We start from the raw sequence: 15,591 nt of genomic DNA, 5'->3' as shown, positions 1-15,591 counted from the left end.
GATGGAGTATATCGTCACCATAAATGCCCGAAGACGTAACCGACATAAAAATCGAAATTCGTGTTTTTACGTAAATTGATACATAAACCTAAAATACATGCTCTGGCAAATTTTCAAGATTTTATGTTCAAAAACAACGATGCTATTCAAGAAATGGCATTTTGGAAAATGGGTTAATATTGCAGATTTTGTTGTAATGGAGGATCTCAAAACTAAGCACTTCATCGGTTTTGGTTTCACTACTAATTCCCCATCGTATATGATCGATATTATCCCATATACTCGCCTTCATAAGATTAGTATTCCATAAAACAGTTTTGAATTTAAAAAAGTTTTTTGCTTCTCCTGTAAAGTTTTGGTTTTGTGGGTTACGTCTTCGGGCATTTATGGTGACGATATGCTCTGAAATATTTCTCCAACATTCACATCTAGAGGGCACAACACCTCGTTACCATTTTTACAGATTTAGACATTTTTTTTATCCACTGTGGCACTGATTTTTTGTCACCAGGTATTTAATTCTTTATTGCAATTTTTCAACATACTTTTTCACAAATTATTTCACTTTAAAAATAATATTCTTCGCATATCCACTTCTAGGGGGCAGAATGTTTCTTGATAATTAAACAAAGCCTCCGAATTAGTCCGTGAAAATTGAGAACTGAAGGAGGTGTCTTGTGGTAATTTATAAAACCTCTCAATTCATGTCTAGAGAGCGGAGGCAATTCTTTGAAATTTTCATTGGAATTGTCCCCTAGAAGTCAGATTATAGTCTAAGCAATATTCATTGGAATCCCGCTAACAGATGGCAGCGCATAGAATTCTTCGAAAATCCACTTATAGATGGCAGAGTATTTCCTTTGCCTTTTCTACACGGATTATGGAATTTTCTCATCCACGTCTATGAATTTCGAAATAAGGTAATTTATTCTCTACTATCATTACTCGAATAGTTTTCAAATAAATGGTGTAAGACTTTAAAAATAATCTTCTTATGACCATAGAGTACAATGCGTGGTCTTTGAAATATTCCTCGAATAACCACTTCTAGAGGGCAGAGTATTTCCCGCGAGTTAAAAAAAACCTTTTGAAGCAGGGCAAAGTCTTTGAATAATATCTCACAATCCATGCCTAGAGAGCGAAGGAAATCCTTTGAAATATTTATTGCAATTGACCCCTAGAGGGCAGATCATAGTTTTATTCATTGAAAATCCGCTCATAGATGGCAGAGCATGGTGTCTGAAATATACCAAAGATTTATAATACAATATCATTGTACATCTTTGAATATACCTCGAACTTTCACTGGACAGAATATTTCATGAGAGCTAAACAAATATTTTGAATTAGTCTTTAAAAAATTTACGCCACTTCAAATCTCAAGTATTCATTGAAATTGACACCTAGAGAGAAAATCGTAGTATGCACAATATTCCATAAAAATAAACTTACAGATGGCAGACTCGGAAACATTTAACCAAAAATCACTCCTAGAGGGCAGATTATTTTCGTTGCCTTTATGCACGAATTGTGGATTTTTTCATTGATGGCTGTGAACTTTGAGAAAAGGTATTCTATTCACTTACACTTTTTTTTCAAAATTTTGCAAGTTAATGGTGTTGGATTTTCGAAATAACCTTCTTATGATCCCATCGACTGGATGATTAAAAACAGATTAACAAAATATTCGACAAATGTATCACCAGCACTTAACGACAATTTATTTCTATATTGCTGCTTACCGTAAAACTTAAATCAATTGACATGCTTATTCATTTCCCTCACTCCTTCCGATTGACAGGACACAGTTGTCCACGTGTCATTGTCATAATAATTGCCAACATTAGAAAATTAGTTATTGTTTTTCTTTCCCTGGTGAATTGCATGACAACAATTAACTACTATTACAAAAAATATGTGGTTTATGACAGGCATATTTTTTGTTCAATAAAATAATAATAGTTGGTTAATATTTTTATCGCAAAAGGTTATTAAAGGTCACATGGATTTTTTAATACCTCTACTTATCGTTTCTGATTCCTGGGATTGAACTGAGCAAAAAAGTCCACTAGACCATAGGTCTACGGTGAAAACGGAGCCTCCCGATTTTGACTTTAAGTTTTTTATCCACGTTTTTTTTTTTGGATATTTTGGCATATAACGGCCAAACCATTTAGATTTTCGATCCAACACACAGACTCTAATACATCGCAAAAGCATTAGAACGCTCTTTCTGGCAGTTTTGGGCTTGAGAAGGTGCAAACTTTTCGGAAAATGTCGATAAATGGCACTGTGCTACAAAAGTTGACCAGAAAAATATTCAAGCGTTCTGATGCAAAATTCTATCGTGTTTGGATCCATGGAGAACTTATCCCAAAGTTTGTGTGGGAGGTATCCGAAGGAGTGGGCAAATATAGTCCATATTCCAACATGATCTATATCTGGCAGATATATTAGGATGTGTAAAGTATGGACCAAATCGGTTACTCCCTTCAAAAGTTATCGTGCGCACAATTTTTCCGAACATTTTTGAATTTTTGTGGGGGAGGTAACTGACTTGCCCCTGATGAAACTTGTACCGTCGTATGGGGGGCAGTGAATACAAGTTGTTGCAATAAAAATCAAAGCGATTCGAGAGCAGGTCCTAATCTGAACTTATCCGAAATTTTGTGTGGGAAGTACCCGAAGGAGTGGACCGATTGTGGGGGAAACACAATCTGCTAAGGTGGGTCTGGTTGTAAACGGCGACAAGACCAAGTTGATGGCAATGACGCGCCACGCGTCCGTAGAACTCGGACCAACTGTGGAAGTTGGTATCTATAATTTTGAGCTAGTTAAAGACTTCATCTACCTCGGCACAAACATCATGAGTTGTAAAATAAGAAGAAGAATAGGATTGGCCAACATCTCCTACTTTAACCTAAGTAAGCAGTTTAAAAACAAAACCAAATCTGTTTAAACAAAAGTAACATTTTACAAAACCCGGATACTACCCGTGATAATGTACGGTTCCGAAGTCTGGGTACATGCGCAAGCAGTTATAGATAAAATTTCTTCGAAAGATCTACGTGCAATATGCTTTGACGGTGAATGAACCTACTTCGTGTGAACCACACCAGCTTTATTGGCTATACAACGACATCGGCATAGTTAAATGTATCGAGATACAACGATTACGTTGACTAAAATGAAACATGATAAACCCGCTAAAAAGGCGAACAGAAGACCATAGCATCGATGGAGTAAACAAATGGAAGACGAGATCAAAAACAAGTAAAAAAGTAGCAGTCGGCTTTGCCGATAGAGATAAGCCCTAAGCCCGTGTGAATTGAAACTATCGTCTATTGACAATATCGAATCGAATGCCGGCTACGCAACCAAAGTCCCTTTCCCAAATAATTATGTATTCGAATTAGAATTTGTGGCCCTTTATGGACGTATGATATGAGAGAAATCTCCCTTGTCCCGTATGGGATGTTTGTGGAACAATTATTATATCAGTTAAACTATTGGGAGTTGAACCAAATAACCTTTAGCAAAAATCTTCCAAATGATGTTCTCAGCAGTTCTTCAGAACATTCTGAAACTCTATAATGCTTATTTCATGTTATTTCAGCGGTATTTCGCATCATATCTTTTACAACACGTATTTCAAACACAGTTCACACCAACAGTTTATTCTGGCATTTTGGATTTCACTACATTATTGACATTTTTATTAAATCGTCGTTGAAAATGTACTGAAAACAACGGCATAGAGGCATTTTACAACAATGACATGTTCTGAAGAGTTGTGTATTACAGTCCAGGGAATATTTTCCGAAAGAAAATATTCAGAAAAAAATTAACGTTTTTGGAGATACGGTGCGAAATGTATAAAAATTGTGGATTTTTTGCATATATTTTGAAATTTGAGGCAATAAATGTAGTTTTTCGAAATTGCGGAGGTTGTACCTGAAGGAATGGATCGACATAGTCCGATTTGAAAGTGGATTTTTTGGGAGTCATTTCTTTTCGTTAGATACCATAGCACCTAGTCATTTCAGTTGGTCACCGTATAACTTAGAGCCTTTTGACCAGGAAGCATGGACTTTCCCATGAAAAACATAATATCGCTGCAAACAGTAGCACAAAGACCTTAAACTGCACTTAAACAAAAATTTTGAACGTTTGTGGAGAGGTACTGTAGGGAGCAGACCGATATGGACCATTATCGATGTTAAACTTAATTTGAACAAAATAGTAGGAGATTCAAATTTTGGAACAAATCGGTTGCTCTGTTCAAGATAATCGTGGAGGTACCGGAAGGAGTAGACCGACATGGCCCTTCTCCGAACTAAACAAAAATCTTGTACCGTCGTAATGCGAGCAGCTATTACAAGTTGTTACAGCACAATTTTTACGAACATTTATGAACTTTTCTGGGGGGAGGGTGTACCTGAAGGGATGAACCGATATGGCACAGCTTCGAATTTAAACTAAGTATGGAAAAAAAAATATCATGGACTGGACAGGTTATACCAACGAAACCGATCTGCTGAATGCTGCAAAACACAGAGAGCTGACTACCACTATACAATAAGATAATAATTAAAATGCGATAAATATTAAAAAAAGATGAATTGTACGATCACTTATATCCGGATAACGGATGAGTAAATAAAGAAGAAGATGGAAAAAATATTACGAAAGCCAAATTTTGGACCAACTCGGTTCATCCGTTTGAGAGTTATAGTGCCAGACAGATGCACGGACATTGCTAAATCTACCCCAAATTGTCTAAAACGGATTTCGCCCAAACATTCTTGGGGTCTAAAAACATTATTTCGTTGAAGTACTTTTTGCCTGTATGAAAGTGTATATACCCTCGTTACTTTAAAAGCTGAGAGTATAAACACGGTATTGCAAATTGGAGAACTTTTCTTAGCTCGGCTTATAGGGCAAATGGTCGATAGGGGGCCAACTAATTCAAGGCTATAAGAATATGTTTATACCCTTAGCCTTTAGGCTAAAGAGGGTATATCAGCAAAAATTTCTAAAATCGTCTTTTCCATTTCAAAAAAATCGAAAAAAATTTTGATACTACATCTATGATTTTTGGTACATAGATTAAGATAAAAATCGTCATTCCAAATCTGTTTTCGTTACCAACTTTGATCGTTGCGCGCAAAAGATATGACCGTTTTAATTATGCTAATTAGAAAAAATTCTAAAAAATTGCGGCTTAATATAGTAAGCTGTTATATCCTATTTGCGTTAACTGAATACGCACCCTTTGCGATGATGCAAAAAAAATTCGAAAAGTTTCAGTGGATTCGCGAAAAATTAAATTTGTTCAATAGTTTCACGTATTTACAAACATATTTTTGAAAGAATAGCGCTTATACTTACGAAAAAATATATAAAAAATTATAGCAGCATCCAGACATTGTGAGGAATAAAATGAAACCTAAGTCGTGAAGTTTGGAGCTATAGTATTCATGTTATTTGCAAAAATACAAAGAAAATATGACGGAAGAAATAAAAGTCATGTTATTCTAATTTTATTTTTTATGGTTTTATAGGAAAGGTTCAAGAAAAAATGTTTGAGTTCTTCGTCATTTTCGCCCAAATGTCACGCAATAATAAAGATATTTCGTTGCGACAATTTTTTCGTATATAGTTTTCTTATTGGCGAATATTTTTAGAATATTATATTAAATCACAAGGAATTCCAATTGTGGCATTACATTAAAATAATGTTATATTGAATATTACAACATTTGAAACGCATATAAACCACGTAATAGTGGCATGCTGCGCATCCGATTTTCCAAAACAGCGTATCAATCCCTCTTATTTGATATACACTTTGTGAAATTCCATTTGGCGACCACGATGTAGCATCAGTTGCATGTTAGGGTGCAAAAAACAGTAAAATGCCCATAATTTTCACGAAGTACATTTGCATTTTATGGGCATCCGATTTCAATGATCACCATTAAAAAATACATCATCCTATGTCATTTCAATGCGATCCATCAAGAACCGTGGATGTAGCATCGCACTCAGTTTTTAGAAAAAATCTATTATATCTCCGGATTCGCGAACGTTTTTCAATATCTGTTTTCGCACATTTTAAATATGCGTTTCGCTCTATTTATCTAAGTAGGATTAACACATCTAAAACGCGTCTAAATACGCGATATTTTCAAAAACATTTTTTCCAGATTTTCGAAATTTGAGGGGTATCATATCCGCCGATCTAGTGGATGGATTTAGACGCGCAACGGCTTGTTAGATTCAGAACGTAAAAAAACTAAATTCACGCGGGTTTCCACTGAAATCGAATGGCATTTGTAAATTTTGAATCCAAAAAACTGTTTTTTTAGAAAAAGTTACGCACGAAAATTTCTACTTTAAGCTGAGATTGTTGTGAACCTTTGAAGGCTACACGCCCGAGTTATACATCAAAAAATGCGTATTCGCGAGTACTACAATCTCATAATCAGTTTTTAAACGAGTACAGTTGCGCATCCCGATTAGAGCAAAAATTCAAAAAACCCAATTTTTCAGTCTTCAAAATGTCAGCATCCGTTTTAGATTGATGCAGTGGTTATATTAAAAAATCATACATTAGAAACTTCATCTGTGAAGTGTATTCTTTAACTTCTTCTTTGAACATTGTACTCTTCATTGTATTGTAAAGCCACTAATTGAAAATTGACTTAAAAAAACTAGTTTCCTTCAACGATTTTTTCCTAATTTTTTACATTAATAGGACCACAGCTTCCGCTCAAATTATAATTTTAAGAAATCCATTGGTGAATCGTGCTAAAACAGTTTGTTTTACCTAAATGCGTTCAAAAGTTATGGTATATTACAACAATTCGCGAGTTACAATACCATATACCTCAGTTTCAACATAAGTAAATTTTCTACAAAAAGGCCGATATACACTTTGATACGACAAAAAATGTGCCTCATCGAAATTATGGTTTTAGACCCCAAGTATGTTTGTACGATATCCGTTTCAGACAATTTTGAGTCGATCTAGCAATGTCCGTCCGTCTCTCTGTCTGCCTGTCTGGCTGGTGCGCACGATAACTCTCGAACGGATCAATCGATTCGGTTCAAATTTTGGGTATCGAAATTATTGTCCAGATTTGATTAGGTTCGAAGATGGGCCATATCTGTGCACTCCTTCAGGTACCTCCCCCAAAAGTTCAAAAATGTTCGGAAAAATTGTCCGCACGATAACTCTTGGGAGTAACCGAATTAGTCCATACTTTGCACATCGTGACATTTCTACCAGACATAGATCAGGTTCCAATATGGACCCTATTGGTCCACTATTCCGGGTACCTCCCACACAAAATTTTGCTTAAGTGCAGTTTAAGGCCTGCACTCGAATCGCTTTGATTTTTGTTGCAGCCACTTGTATTCACTACCCCCATTACGACGATATCATTTTTTTCAGGAGCAAGTCCATGCTTCCTCAGAAATCAGCACGAAAACTGCAAGCAACCCACATAATACCATGTGTCGTTGTTAGAGCGTACGATAACTCTCGAACGGATCAACATATTTGGTTAAAATTTTGGGTCTTTCAATATTTTGCCCAAACTTAGTTTAAGTTCGAAAATAGACCATATCGGTCCACTCCTTCCGGTACCTCCCCCACAAAGGTTCAAAATTTTTCGCCAAAATTGTGGGCATGATAACTCTAGGAGGGAGTAACCGAATTGAGTCAAACTATTGCTATTGGTAATATTACTTTCAGGCATAGATCGGGTTCTAATATAGACTATATCGGTCCACTCATTTGGGTACCTCCCACACAAAATTTGGAAAAAGTATAGTTTAACAACTCCTCTCTGATCTTATTAATTTATGATGCAACAGGTTGCACTTGCGGCCCCTCTTACGACGTTGTACTTTTTTTCGTGGGCAAGTCCATACTTCCTGAGATAATCACCCAAAAAGGTCCACAAAATCCTACCGGCACACAGTGGTCGAAACCACTGATCTAGCGGCGCGAAATTAATAACTTGCAAACGAATGAAGATATCTTTCTGAAATTTTGCACAAACTCAATCTGTGTCTGTGGGTAATTATGGACTAAATATGAACAACATAGGCAAATATTTTGGTATAGCCCCCATATAACGGTACCTCCTGATATTCGATATTTTGAGGATTTAAGCCACCTTTTCCTTCCAAATTAGTTGTAATTTGGTACTTAGGGTTCCTAGTGATCACTAAACCTTTCCACCAAAAATTGTTGACATAGGTCCACGTTTGGGTATAGGCCCCTTTTAAGGTACCTTCCGACTTTCACTAGTTTGGGGATTTAAAGCTACATTTTACGACCAAATTAGGTGTAATTTGGTATTTGGGGTTCCCAGTGGACACAAAAATTCTCCACCAAAAATTGCGAACATAGGTCTACATTTTGATATAGCCCCCATATAACCGTACTCTGTCGGCTCAGCTGACTGATACTTTCTAACTTGTTTATAAATTCAAACATTCAGGCCATATTATATTAAGCCTTTCTCGATACATTTTTATTTATACATATATACACCTAAATCCCACTTTTGGACGAATATCTTCCAAATTTCCCAAAGTTTTCAAAAATTCAAAATCTTCTTTCAAGTTATTATTAAAAGCACATTATTTGGCTGCTATTGTTTTTTTGGTTGATTGAAAACTTTTTATTTTAAAAATATTAAAATTTTGATTTTTAGTCTTTATCAACAAATTTAGAGCATACTTTTGGGCTTTTTGATTCTATTTAAACGCTGACAGCCTACTTTGAGGATGACATCAACATCACGGCATACTAGTACAGCTGAACCTCGTTTATCCGGTATCCGTATATTATTCGAAAACCTCCATTATACGGGAAACACAGAATTTTTGTTCAGTTTACACCAATAAACAGAGAAAATGTTTATGATTCGGGATTATAATTCATTCGACTAAATTTCAGTTGACTAAAACAATGTACAAATGAATTATTTTAGAAATGTTTTACCCCCATTATAACAAGTCTTCTTTTGTTATAGTTTGGATTTACCGAAAAGATTTATAGCGTTCCGGTTAACTTAATGTTAAATGTGATGATTGAATTCCAAGGCGGAGCTTCTTGGTATTAACCTTCAATGTAAAAATTATATTTTTAATGCCTCCAAATTGGTTTATTTTGCGTTTTCAAATTCATAAGATAGTAAAAGAACACATAGAATAATGGCCCTTAATCTTTTAAACTCCAAGTTAAGTTCATAATTGCTCTTATTTGCAAAAATAATATTTAATATTTTTGCAACTATTTGCAAGAATTGCAAGAATGCATATTTTTGATTAAAAATATATGATAAACATTGTTACTCCATTATCCGGGAAAATCGATTATACGAATAATCGAGTTTCGACTGTATATTCACTTGTGTTTTGGACGAATAATTTCTAAATTTCAAAATACTCAAACATATTCTTTCAACATATTATTGAAAGCACACTATTAGGCGGATGTTGCGTTTAAATAAATTGTTAGCTTGTTTGACGGTTGCATGAAAATTTTCTATCTTTTAACAAATTTGAAAATTTGTTTTAAAAATGTTTATTTTATACTTCAGGGTATAGTTTTGGGCGGTTTGTTTATTTTTTATATTTTTTATTTATGAATTTAAAGTTTGCATTGAGGATGATTTTCTTGCCTATTTTAAAGGCATATTTTTCACTTTTTCATTCACTGGAGTTTTTGGAAAAATATTTCATAACTTCTTTTTAAAAAGAATTAAAACTTCATTTCAAGTTATCATTGAACGCATGTTTAAATATTTTGTAACTTTTAACAAATATAAAATTTGATTTATAGTTGTTTTCTTATTGCGAATTCGGAGCATACTATTAGGCTTTTTGATGTTATTTATATATTTTAAGCATACTTTGAGGATGATAGCAATTGTTTATTTTCAAGGCATATTTTCACTTTTTTATTAAGAGAAAACAAATTAAACATTGCTTCACTTTTTGATCACTTTTTATTAAAATTCATTGGTTTTAATCCATTCAGTTTAGCTTATGAAAAGCTCAATATATTTTTTGTTTTTTTTTTTTTTTGTATTCATTTCATTTTCTTTGTATTTATTATGCAACACATAATGACTCTAGACTGTTTCAAGGCTTTTCGAAGTAGTAGCGTGTTTTTGTTGTTACATTGGTTTGTATATTAGTTTTTAAAAATCGAATCTACCGACCATGAAATCACTGATTCTCGATCGAACTGTAAACATTCACTGACTAAATCGAAATTGTTACTAACACGTAGTCGTTGTCGAATCCAAATTACAACACATTCTTAGTTTTTCGTGTGATGAAATCAAATTTAGAACTCGAACGCGAAGCCGCTGGCCGTTAGTGTGTAAGGACAATGACTGAAGGTAGTAGTAGTATTTCTAGCTAAGTTGGTGGCAATGGTGATGACGATGGTGGTGTTGCTTTTGCTGTTGTTGGTGTTGTCATTTGCAATAGTTGTTGTGTGTGGTAGTAGTTTTATTCCTTAACAGGCGGCAGGCTATGACTGAATGTCGTCTGCTTTCAGTGTGGTTGGTGGTGGTAACAAAAGTTGTATTGGTTGCTCCTATATTTAGGCTAAATTCAAGACCTGCGCCTAAAAGTATACTCTAAAACTACCAGTAAGTCATAATACAACACAACACAAAAACTAAATAAAACACGCTAAAGCACCACCACCAGCAGTACTTCAGGTAATTGCACTATTAACGATCAATACTTGGTAACGAAACGAAGGGTAGACAAACACTCGAACACTTACACAGATACACAACCGAAATTTAATGATAATAACAACAATAATAACAGAAAAATAATATTCCAAGGAGTAGAGGTCACTCGCAAACGATGGATGATTGTAAATAATAATTGAAACTATTGCATGATTTTTGTTGTTCTTGGTATTACAACAAAAACAACACCGACTTTTGGCAAATAATAGTTTCGTAGCATTGTATTCTATTCTAACGAATTGGAACTAATACTGCTGCAGTTACTGTTGCTGCTACTGTTGCCAGGAAACAATGACAATTGTAATTGGAATTCATTGTCCCATCCATTGATACCGATTGCGATGTCCATGATGTTGTTGATGATGACGACGATGACATGCCATGCCATTGAAAGTCTTGGCCAACAACTTTCATTAGTGAAAACTTTTCAATTTTTGAAATACAAATTTCTTTACGACAAAAGAAACTAACGGATCTCCATTTCACTTGTAAGGCTTAACTGAAGAAAGTAGCAACGAATCAACGAACGTACGAACATTCACACGCACGCACACAAATAAACATTTCACAACACTATCACGGGGCGCAAAAAATACACAATTTCTGTTGTGTGTGTTGTTGTTGTTGTTTTGATTGTTGGCTTAGTTGCACGAACGTCCTTACCGTTGAACGTTACAAAATATTTTGAATTTTGTTTCAAAAGTGTTGGCACAACAAACCCAAACAACCAACCAACCGACCATCCATCCAACCAACACACACTACTCACCACCAATTGCCAACAAACAAATTCTTCTCTTTTAACATTTCACTCAGCGATGGGCCATTTCGCCATTCATGTTTCCTTCGTCTTGGCAAACGTATACAGTGCACCGCTTAAATATTGTGACAGGATTCGGCGATATTTTCATGGGAATCAAACATTAAAAAACAAAAATAAAATAAAAAAGGTGCGTGAATTGAAACGTTTATCTATCGACAATATCGAATCGAATACCGGCTACGCAACCGAAATTCCCTTTCCCCAAAAATTATGTATTAGGGGGGTTTTCAGATTTTGTGGCCCTTTTTGGGACGTATGAACTTGCCGACAAAAAAATATATTTGGCTTAAAACTCAAAAGTGTTGCGGAGGAGGTACCTGACGGAATACATCGGCATAGTTCATGGAAGTGCATGTTACTTAGGGAGTCATTTCTTTTCGATAGATAGCGCTCCCTCTTCGTCTATCATCAAGTGAAAATTATCAATCAACTTAAATTTCTTACCCTCCTTAATGTTATCTCCCTGACACTTTTAACCATTCCCGGTGTTGAACAACCAGCAACAAACACTCGTAGTTGGGGTGGTTGTTCCTGCATTTTGTTGCCACACAATACGACATGAAAACGTATAACATTTTGTGCGCTTTACACGTGCGCTAAAGTTTTACGTTTTGGTTTTTGTTTCTTTGGAGAAATCTGGTACTTCTTTATCCTTAGTATAAACCGACAATCGGGATAACATTGGCTAACCAGCCAGTCAGCTAGTCAGCTAGTCAGCACAATTCCGTTTTTGATTTCGTTCCGTTTTGTTTCGTACTACTAACCAACCCAACAATTTAGCAGTGAATTCTGAAATGAAAATGAACACAAAGTGAACCCTTGAATGGCATTGTTGTACAGTGGATATCGAAAGGTTTGAATACAATTTCAATAGGATCTTAGCAGCATTTACTCTATAGTAGACGAACCTAGGTGGTCATATGCTTTAAAAAAGACGACCCAAGGTGTCACCTACTCTAAAGAAGACGACCCTGAAGGTCATAGAGTCTGTAGTAGACAACCCTGGAGGCTAACTACCCAAGGGGCCACCTACTCTAAAGAAGACGACAATGAAGGCCATAGAGTCTATAGTAGACAACCATGGAGGCTAACTACTCTACAGTAGACATCCCTTGGGTCCATCTACTCTATAGTGGACTATTTCTTGGGGTCATCTGCTCTATGATAGAAGATCAATGGGTCCATCCAACTTTTGTAGACGACGCTTGGGACAATCTTCTCTATAGTAGACGAGCCTTGCAACCATCTTCTCTATAGTAGACGACTCTTGGAGCCATCTACTCTATAGTAGACGGCCATTTGAGACCATCTACTCTACAGGAAGCGACCCATGGGAACATCTACCTTATTGTAGATGAACCTTGGGGACAATCTAATCCATAGTAGACAACCCTTGGGGTCGGCCCTCTACTCTATAGTAGACTACCCTTGGTGTCATCTTCTCTTGGAACTATCATCTCTATAGTAGACTACTCCTGGAGCCATCTACTCTATAATAGACGACCCTGAAAGCAATCTGCTATATAATAGACGACCCTTGGGACCATAAACTCTATAATAGACGACCCTTGGGGCCTTCTACTCTGTAGTAGACTACTCTTGGTGTCATCTACTCTACGTTTGAAGACCTACGGGTCTATCCATCTTTTGTAGACGACGCTTGGGGCAATCTTCTCTATAGTAGACGAGCCTTGCAACTATATTCTCTACAGTAGGCGACCCTTGGGGTCATCTACTCTACAGTAGACGACCCTTGTGGCCATCTACTCTGTAGCAGACGACCCTTGGGACCATCTACTCTATAGTAGACGAGCCTTGGAACCATCTTCTCTACAGTAGAGTACTCCTGGGGCCATCTACTCTATAATAGACGACCATTGGGACCATCTACTCTATAGCAACCAACAACCTTTGGGGCCATCAATTCTGTAGCAGAAGACCCTTGGCGTCATCTAGACGACCTTTGGGGCTCTATACTGTATAGCAGACGACCTATGGGACCATCTAATCTATAGTAGTCGACCATTGGGGCCATTTACGCTACAGTTGACTATCATTGGGACCATCTACTCCATAGTAGTCGATCCTTCCGTCCATCTACTCTATAGCAGACGAGCCTTGGGGCCAAAAAAAAAAAAAAAAAAAAAAAAAACCCTTCATCATCTACTTCATAGTAGACGACCCTTAGGGCCATCTACTTCATAGTAGACGACCCTTAGGTCCATCTACTTCATAGTAGAAGACCCTTAGGGACATCTACTTCATAGTAGACGACCCTTAGGACCATCTACTTCATAGTAGACGACCCTTAGGTCCATCTACTTCATAGTAGAAGACCCTTAGGGCATTCTAGTTGAGAGTAGACGACCCTTAGGGACATCTACTTCATAGTAGACGACTTTTAGGGCCATCTGCTCCATAGTACACGACCCTTAGGGCCATCTACTTCATAGTAGACGACCCTTAGGTCCATCTACTTCATAGTAGAAGACCCTTAGGGCCATCTACTTCATAGCAGACGACCCTTAGAGCCATCTACTTCATAGTAGACGACACTTACGGCCATCTACTTCACAGTAGACGACCCTTAGGGCCATCTACTTCACAGTAGACGACCCTTAGGGCCATCTACTTCACAGTAGACGACCCTTAGGGCCATCTACTTCACAGTAGACGACCCTTATGGCCATCTACTTCATAGTAGACGACCCTTAGGGCCATCTACTTCATAGTAGACGACCCTTAGGTCCATCTACTTCATAGTAGACGACCCTTAGGACCATCTACTTCATAGTAGACGACCCTTAGGACCATCTACTTCATAGTAGACGACCTTTAGGGCCATCTACTTCATAGTAGACGACCTTTAGGGCCATCTACTTCATAGTAGACGACCCTTAGGGCCATCTACTTCATAGTAGACGACCCTTAGGGCCATCTACTTCATAGTAGACGACCCTTAGGGCCATCTACTTCATAATAGACGACCCTTAGGACCATCTACTTCATAGTAGACGACCCTTAGGTCCATCTACTTCATAGTAGAAGACCCTTAGGGACATCTACTTCATAATAGACGACCCTTAGGGCCATCTACTTCATAGTAGACGACCCTTAGGGCCATCTACTTCATAGTAGACGACCCTTAGGGCCATCTACTTCATAATAGACGACCCTTAGGGCCATCTACTTCATAGTAGACGACCCTTAGGGCCATCTACTTCATAGCAGACGACCCTTAGAGCCATCTACTTCATAGTAGACGACACTTAGGGCCATCTACTTCACAGTAGACGACCCTTAGGGCCATCTACTTCACAGTAGACGACCCTTATGGCCATCTACTTCATAGTAGACGACCCTTAGGGCCATCTACTTCATAGTAGACGACCCTTAGGTCCATCTACTTCATAGTAGACGACCCTTAGGACCATCTACTTCATAGTAGACGACCCTTAGGACCATCTACTTCATAGTAGACGACCTTTAGGGCCATCTACTTCATAGTAGACGACCCTTAGGGCAATCTACTTCATAGTAGACGACCCATAGGGCCATCTACTTCATAGAAGACGACCCTTAGGTCCATCTACTTCATAGTAGACGACCCTTAGGGCCATCTAGTTGAGAGTAGACGACCCTTAGGGACATCTACTTCATAGTAGAAGACCCTTAGGGCATTCTAGTTGAGAGTAGACGACCCTTAGGGACATCTACTTCATAGTAGACGACTTTTAGGGCCATCTGCTCCATAGTACACGACCCTTAGGGTCATCTACTTCATAGTAGACGACCCTTAGGGCCATCTACTTCATAGTAGACGACCCTTAGGGCCATCTACTTCATAGTAGACGACCCTTAGGACCATATACTTCATAGTAGACGACCCTTAGGGCCATCTACATCATAGTAGACGACCCTTAGGACCATCTACTTCATAGTAGACAACCCTTAGGGCCATCTACTTCATAG

At 37.3% G+C, this 15,591-nt stretch overlaps 2 protein-coding genes across 20 annotated transcripts in view; one reads left to right on the top strand and one right to left on the bottom strand.

The window, feature by feature from the left end:
- The window catches only part of s-cup (spermiogenesis-related protein stanley-cup), a 45,740-nt gene extending 34,161 nt beyond the window's left edge, over positions 1-11,579 (bottom strand). For 2 of the 18 annotated variants that reach the window (XM_073955216.1, XM_073955225.1), the window contains exon 1: positions 11,460-11,579. The gene's annotated coding sequence lies outside the window, so the exon portion shown is untranslated. Of the gene's footprint in view, positions 1-1,742; positions 1,873-9,895 lie in introns of all 18 variants that reach the window. The other 16 variants (XM_073955210.1, XM_073955220.1, XM_073955214.1 and 13 more) reach the window with 14 other exon arrangements.
- The window catches only part of fdl (beta acetylhexosaminidase fused lobes), a 236,394-nt gene that overhangs the window by 115,624 nt on the left and 105,179 nt on the right, over positions 1-15,591 (top strand). The window lies entirely within an intron of this gene.

This window comes from Musca autumnalis, unplaced genomic scaffold (genome assembly GCF_047663935.1).
Source record: "Musca autumnalis isolate F117 unplaced genomic scaffold, ASM4766393v1 scaffold_5, whole genome shotgun sequence".
In the NCBI taxonomy this organism is placed as follows: domain Eukaryota; kingdom Metazoa; phylum Arthropoda; class Insecta; order Diptera; family Muscidae; genus Musca; species Musca autumnalis.
This window is presented reverse-complemented; position numbering and strand designations above follow the sequence as displayed.